This window comes from Dromiciops gliroides, chromosome 4, assembly GCF_019393635.1.
Source record: "Dromiciops gliroides isolate mDroGli1 chromosome 4, mDroGli1.pri, whole genome shotgun sequence".
Taxonomy (NCBI): Eukaryota; Metazoa; Chordata; class Mammalia; order Microbiotheria; family Microbiotheriidae; genus Dromiciops; species Dromiciops gliroides.
This window is the reverse complement of record NC_057864.1, coordinates 99,953,845-99,959,844: the sequence shown is the minus strand read 5'-3', so window position 1 is coordinate 99,959,844 and position 6,000 is coordinate 99,953,845.

Here is a 6,000-nt window from a genome sequence, read left to right as displayed (position 1 = left end):
CCTCCTGAGTGAATGTAGGAGGAAAAGGGCTGAACTTGGAGTCAGATCTGGGTTCAAAACTTGTTTCAAACATTTGTGTGATCATAAGTAAGTCACTTAATGGAACCACCATCATCTGTAAAATGGGGGAAATGATACTTGTAAGGAAATTCCAGATGAGAAAATTCTTCCAATGCAGGCAGTATCTTTTTCTCTTCTCTTCAAGCAGTATCTTCTCTTCTCTCCTCTCCTCTCCTCTCCTTTCCTCTATTTTCTTTTCTTTTCTTTTTGTAATCTGGGCAAGTCACTTAACTTCTCATTGTTCAAGGCAACTCTTAAAAAAGATACTTAATACATGATTCAGTTTCCTGATTTTACCTAGTTCTTTTGTATCATTACTGGTTTGATTGATAAAAGAAGCATTGGTATGTCCTCTTGAGTTACGGATTTGTATGGATAATTGCCCCCAATAGTACCATAGACCTGGGTGTGAATGAAAAATGGACCACACAGAGCTGTTCTGGGTGCAACATTTATATAACAAGAATGTGACAATATCCATATGCTCCTCCAAAAACAATCAGGACCAAGAACAGGGGAAGCTGTCGATCAACCTAACATCCCATCCACACTACCGCATCATCCCTTTAGGTCTTAGTAGAAACATGACTCATTTAATTAACATGTCCTTTTCTGTCTCCTGCCCCTACCTACTTGGCCACTCCCTTTCCTTGGCTTTCCCTTGATGTTACTTCATTTATCATCTTCAACAAAGGTCTTGATTACAACTGACAATTTAATTAGATTAGCAAATTCAGAGTAAAAGTAGTCTTGTGACAGACTGTACATTGTATTTGATTTCCAGAATAATCCTCTCCCTAAATTAAAAGCTTATAAAATGCAGTCCATATCTTTCTCTTCTAGCCAGAACACTGGATGGGGAAGGAAGCTAGCCAGAAATTCCAGTGCCTTATTTTTAGACCACCTATATTACCATGAGAGGGAAGCTAGACAACTGGATTAGAAAATGCTATACAAAATATGGTGCAGCTTCTGAACAAAGCTGCATAGGAAAACAGAACCCCTCTTTGTAGTGGAAGCAATATTCTAACACTCCATGAAAGGTAGCTTTCCCTTAAAATATTGGCTTAAGGGACTGAAATTAAGGCTGTTGGTGTGACTTCCTGGTCCTTTAAGTACAAAAAGCTATAATGAGCTAAGACCTGAAGCTTGACTGTTGACTTCCATGAGCAGCATGAAGATAGCGGAGCTGAATCAACATAGTGTCCTCAATGAATACCATTGTCAAATAGCCTTCCCCGGCAATGGCCAAATAAATCTTATTTGTTAAATGTCCACTCTTCTATGAGTGTTTCATTTTATTCCAATATCCAGTCTAAATTAAAAGGGGATAAACTTTCCTCCAAACTATTCCACTCTTCTGGGGTGTCCTGATATTTTGTTTTGGAATCTTTCTGTTTAACCATGCAGCCCTAGTAGTGACATAATACATGGATAAAGTGCTTCAGAAACCGACCTCAGCATAACTTCATTTGACTGTCCCAAACCAGACCCCCCCCCTCCCCAAGCAGAGGAATAAATGTACCCTTGTCCATCATGCAGTTCTCTCTCTCCCTGTTTTTTTCATCTTTAAAGCTTGTCACTGTTCCGGGAGCTTCTCCTGAGGCCGAATATATGAACGCAAAGGGCAGACAAAACTACGTCAGTATATCAGTCCTGACAAGGAGGCTAGAATGTCTTTATTACATTTCATATCGTAGGGTCATAGATTTAGAGCTGGGCTAGAGTTCTTTGTTTTACAAATGAGGAAACTGAGGCTTATGAGTTGATGATCCCCTATCCACTAAGCCACAAGGAGGCTTGATTTTTATTTTCTTGTAATATAAAAACCTTGCAATGACTCAGGATTACTCACTGGTTCTCTGTGGAGAGACAAGGGAGTTGTTGGAATTGGTTTGCTTGTCCAAACAATGAGAAACATCATTTCGTGAGATGCTCAGTTATCTTGACTTGAAAGGCACAAGTGAAAAGAGCATAAAAATAATGACAGCTCATGTATCAGAATCGGTTGGAGGATGAAGTAGAGGCATTCAACAAAGGATGTGAAATGATCCTATAAGTTAAGTCTACTTATACATGGATATTATGGGATTTCTTCTTTTTTTGGGGGGGGGGCAAAGTGACTTGCCCAGGGTCACACAGCTAGTAAGTGTCAAGTGTCTGAGGCTGGATTTGAACTCAGGTCCTCCTGAATCCAGGGCCAGTGCTTTATCCACTGTGCCACCTAGCTGCCCAATATTATGGGATTTCAATAAAAAGGTGGACATCGGGGAGTATTTTGAAACCAATATTGAAGGGGCAACTAGGCAGTGCAGTGGATAAAGCACCAGCCCTGGATTCAGGAGAACCTGAGTTCAAATTTGGCCTCTATGCCGGATCCACTGTGCCACCTAGCCACCCACTTGAAGGAAATCAGGGATTCTGAGAGGGAAAGGTGAGAGGGAGGGCAATCTGGTGATGGCACAGAACCAGGACTAAGGCATGGAGACAGGAAATGGAGGGGGTTTTTTTCTTTGTTTTTTTTTTTTTTTGTGGGGCAATGGGGGTTAAGTAACTTGCCCAGGGTCACACAGCTAGTAAGTGTTAAGTGTTTGAGGCCGGATTTGAACTCAGGTCCTCCTGACTCCAGGGCCAGTGCTCTATCCACTGTGCCACCTAGCTGCCCCGACAAATAGGATTTTTAGGAAGGAAATCTTTATATAATACTTTTGTGTGTATATATATATATATATGTTGCTTCTCCCCATTAGGATGTAAGCTCCTTGAGGACAAGGGCTGATGTTGATGTGCCTGGCACATAGTAGGTAAGTAAAGCATTTATTAAGTGCTTACTATATGGCACTGTGCTAAGTTCTGGGGATACAAATAAAATTGAGTCCTTCCCTGCTCTCAAGGAGCTCACATTCTTTTTTTTTTTTTTGGTGAGGCAATGGGGGTTAAGTGACTTGCTCAGGGTCACACAGCTAGTAAGTGTCAGGTGCCTGAGGCTGGATTTGAACTCAGGTCCTTCTGAATCCAGGGCCAATACTCTATCCACCGTGCCACCTATCTGCCCCCAGAGCTCACATTCTAATGGAGAAAGACAATGCCTAAAGGGTGCTGGTGAAACTATGGACAGATGGTGTAGAGATGGTGGGTAAATGAGGCCTGGGAGGGATGAAGCTAAGGTGCAAGCTCAACTATCGGAGCCAGGGATCCGGGGTCAGAGTCCAAAGTTCAGTTGAGAGGGCTGTGAGGATAATGGATTGGGCAAAGGACAAGAAGAGATGGCTGGGTAATGGTTGATTGATAAAGAGCAAAATGAGGAGGAAAGCTACACGTCCACAGTGAATGGTATCTCTAAAAAGGAGTCAAATAATAAACTATAATGAGCAATCTTGTTCTGAAGAACTGATAAACACTCTCCTCTCTAAGAGGTGAGGACTGCGGATTGATGCATCCAATAACAAACACGGTTGCTATGTCCACTGGTTTAGCTTCATTGTTTTTCTGTTACAAGGGTTTGTTCAAGTTGGGTGTGTGCCTTAAGGGGAAATGACCTTGGTGTAAAAGCCAAAGGCAGGAGGGAGGACAGGATTTGGTTCTCCCAGAAATGCATGGAATGGGACATAAGGATGAGGGGTCCTCTGGGTTCCCTTATTCAGAGCATGCACAAGTGTCTTAGAACTATTTCATGTCAGTGTACAAAAATATTTATAACTGCTCTTTTTGTGGCGGCAAGGAATTGGAAATTGAGGGGATGCCCATCAATTGGGAAATGGCTGAACAAGTCGTGGCATATGAATATAATGGAATACTATTGTGCTGTAAGAAACGATGAGCAGGAGGAGTTCATAGAAACCTGAAAGGACTTACATGAACTGATGCTGAGCGAGATGAGCAGAACCAGGAGAACACTGTACACAGTATCAACAACATTGTGTGTTGATCAACTGTGATAGACTTGACTTTCTCAGAAATACAATGGTCCAAGATAGTTCCAAAGGACTCATGATGGAAAATGCTCTCCAAATCCAGAAAAAAACAACTGTGGAATCTAGATGTAGATTGAACCATGTTATTTCTACTTTTTTTGTTTTTGTTTTTTGAGGTTTTTCCCTTTTGCTCTGATTCTTCTTTCACAGAAGGACTAGTGCAGAAATATGTTTAATGTGATTGTACATATATAACCTATATCAGATTGCTTGCTGTCTTGGGAGTGGGGAGGGAGGAGAGGGAGGGAGAAAAATTTGAAAGTAGAAATCTTATTAAAATAAATGTTGAAAACTATCTTTACATGTAACTGGAAAATAATAAAATACTTTTATGATGAAAAAAAGAACTATTTCATGTCAAAGCCTTTTAACTGGATGTTGGGCCAGGACTAGGAGGGCATACAAAAGGACTGCTGGAGGTCTCCAGGTGGGGAGAAAGTCTGAGTCTATTCTCCATGGGCATCTGGGTGGAGATGAAACTACAAATACACGGCACAATAATTTTCTATCCCCACTGTTTTATTCTTTCCAGTTCTTAGGTAGATGGGCATAGGAGAGGGAACTCTGACCACGTGAGCTTCCAAAAATCAAGAAAGAGCCACAGGAAGTCCACAAAGTGTAATCCCTGCCAGAGTTTGCTAGAAGCCAAGCTGGTAAGTGCAGCCCCAAGAAGTGACCTGCAGCACACAGCCCAGTCTCGGATCAACTCAGGGGCTGAGATGCCAAGTCCCACAAGCAAGGGAGCAATTCTACACACTGGCTATGATGGAAGCAAGCTATGAAGCTAAGGATGGGCAGCCACTGCTCTAAATTTGAGCACACTCTCTTGGGAGCGGAGGTGGTGAAAAGTGTATGTGCCTGGTTCGGGGAATGCTTGTGTAATGTGGTTCTTGATATACTTTTTTAGTAAAGATCTCATTGGTTAATTTTCTTCTTCTTCTTCTTTTTTTTTTTTTGCAGGGCAATGAGGGTTAAGTGACTTGCCCAGGGTCACACAGCTAGTAAGTGTCAAGCATCTGAGGCTGGATTTGAACTCAGATCCTCCTGAATCCAGGGCTGGTGCTTTATCCACTGCGCCACCTAGCTGCTGCCCTCATTGGTTAATTTAATTGACGTTATTTAATTATTCACTTCAAGGAGTGGGTTAACCACTATTGGGGTGAATATACCAAAATGGAGCATTACAGGGATACGGAGATATGGTAAAGCTGTGGGGCCCCAACCTGCAAAGCTCACAGTGGGAGTGCAATATTTGGTCTTTGTGGTCTGGCCTCTGCCACAAGGGGGAGATAGGTTTCATTATCAGTTCTCTGGAGCCCTCATTCTTCTTTCCAGGAGGGAGAGATGACATAGATGGAAGGTCATTGATTTTGGCAAATGAAAGGGTCAAACAAGTCAAAAATTGGACTTAAGAAAAAAGGTCAATTCTTGAGTCCCAGCAGGAAGGGGTGATGCTGGAAGCCAGGCGTACCTCCTCACCTCAATCACAATGCTTTTCCCAGCTAAGGGCTTGGTTCTCACAGCACCTCTCCCCACACAAAGTGCAAGTCCATCATAGACCCTCTCCCTAGGACCACAAGGTACAAAGGCTTTGAGGCTGAGCCTGGGAGCTCAGTCCATTCTCCACCAGCACGATTGTTAAGTGGTCCTATATTCTGTATAAGCTGGAAGAAGGCTAGAGGAGGTCAAAACAAGGCAGAGGCCATTTCCAGAAACTCTCCTCATGGGACACCAGACTGCCTCATTGACTCCTCTCTTGCATCCCCTCAGACCCAAGAGAGGATCTGAGAAAGGCATAAACAGTCAGGATAGAGACAGGGCAAGACTAATTGGTAAGCAATGGCAGGCTTGCCCCTTCTTCTAGCAGTTGGCAAAACCAGGTGGGCAGGTGCTAGACTTTTTGTAGGGCCACATATATCTGTCACTATACACCTTGGGAATCTGCTGATAAACCTATCATGCTGAC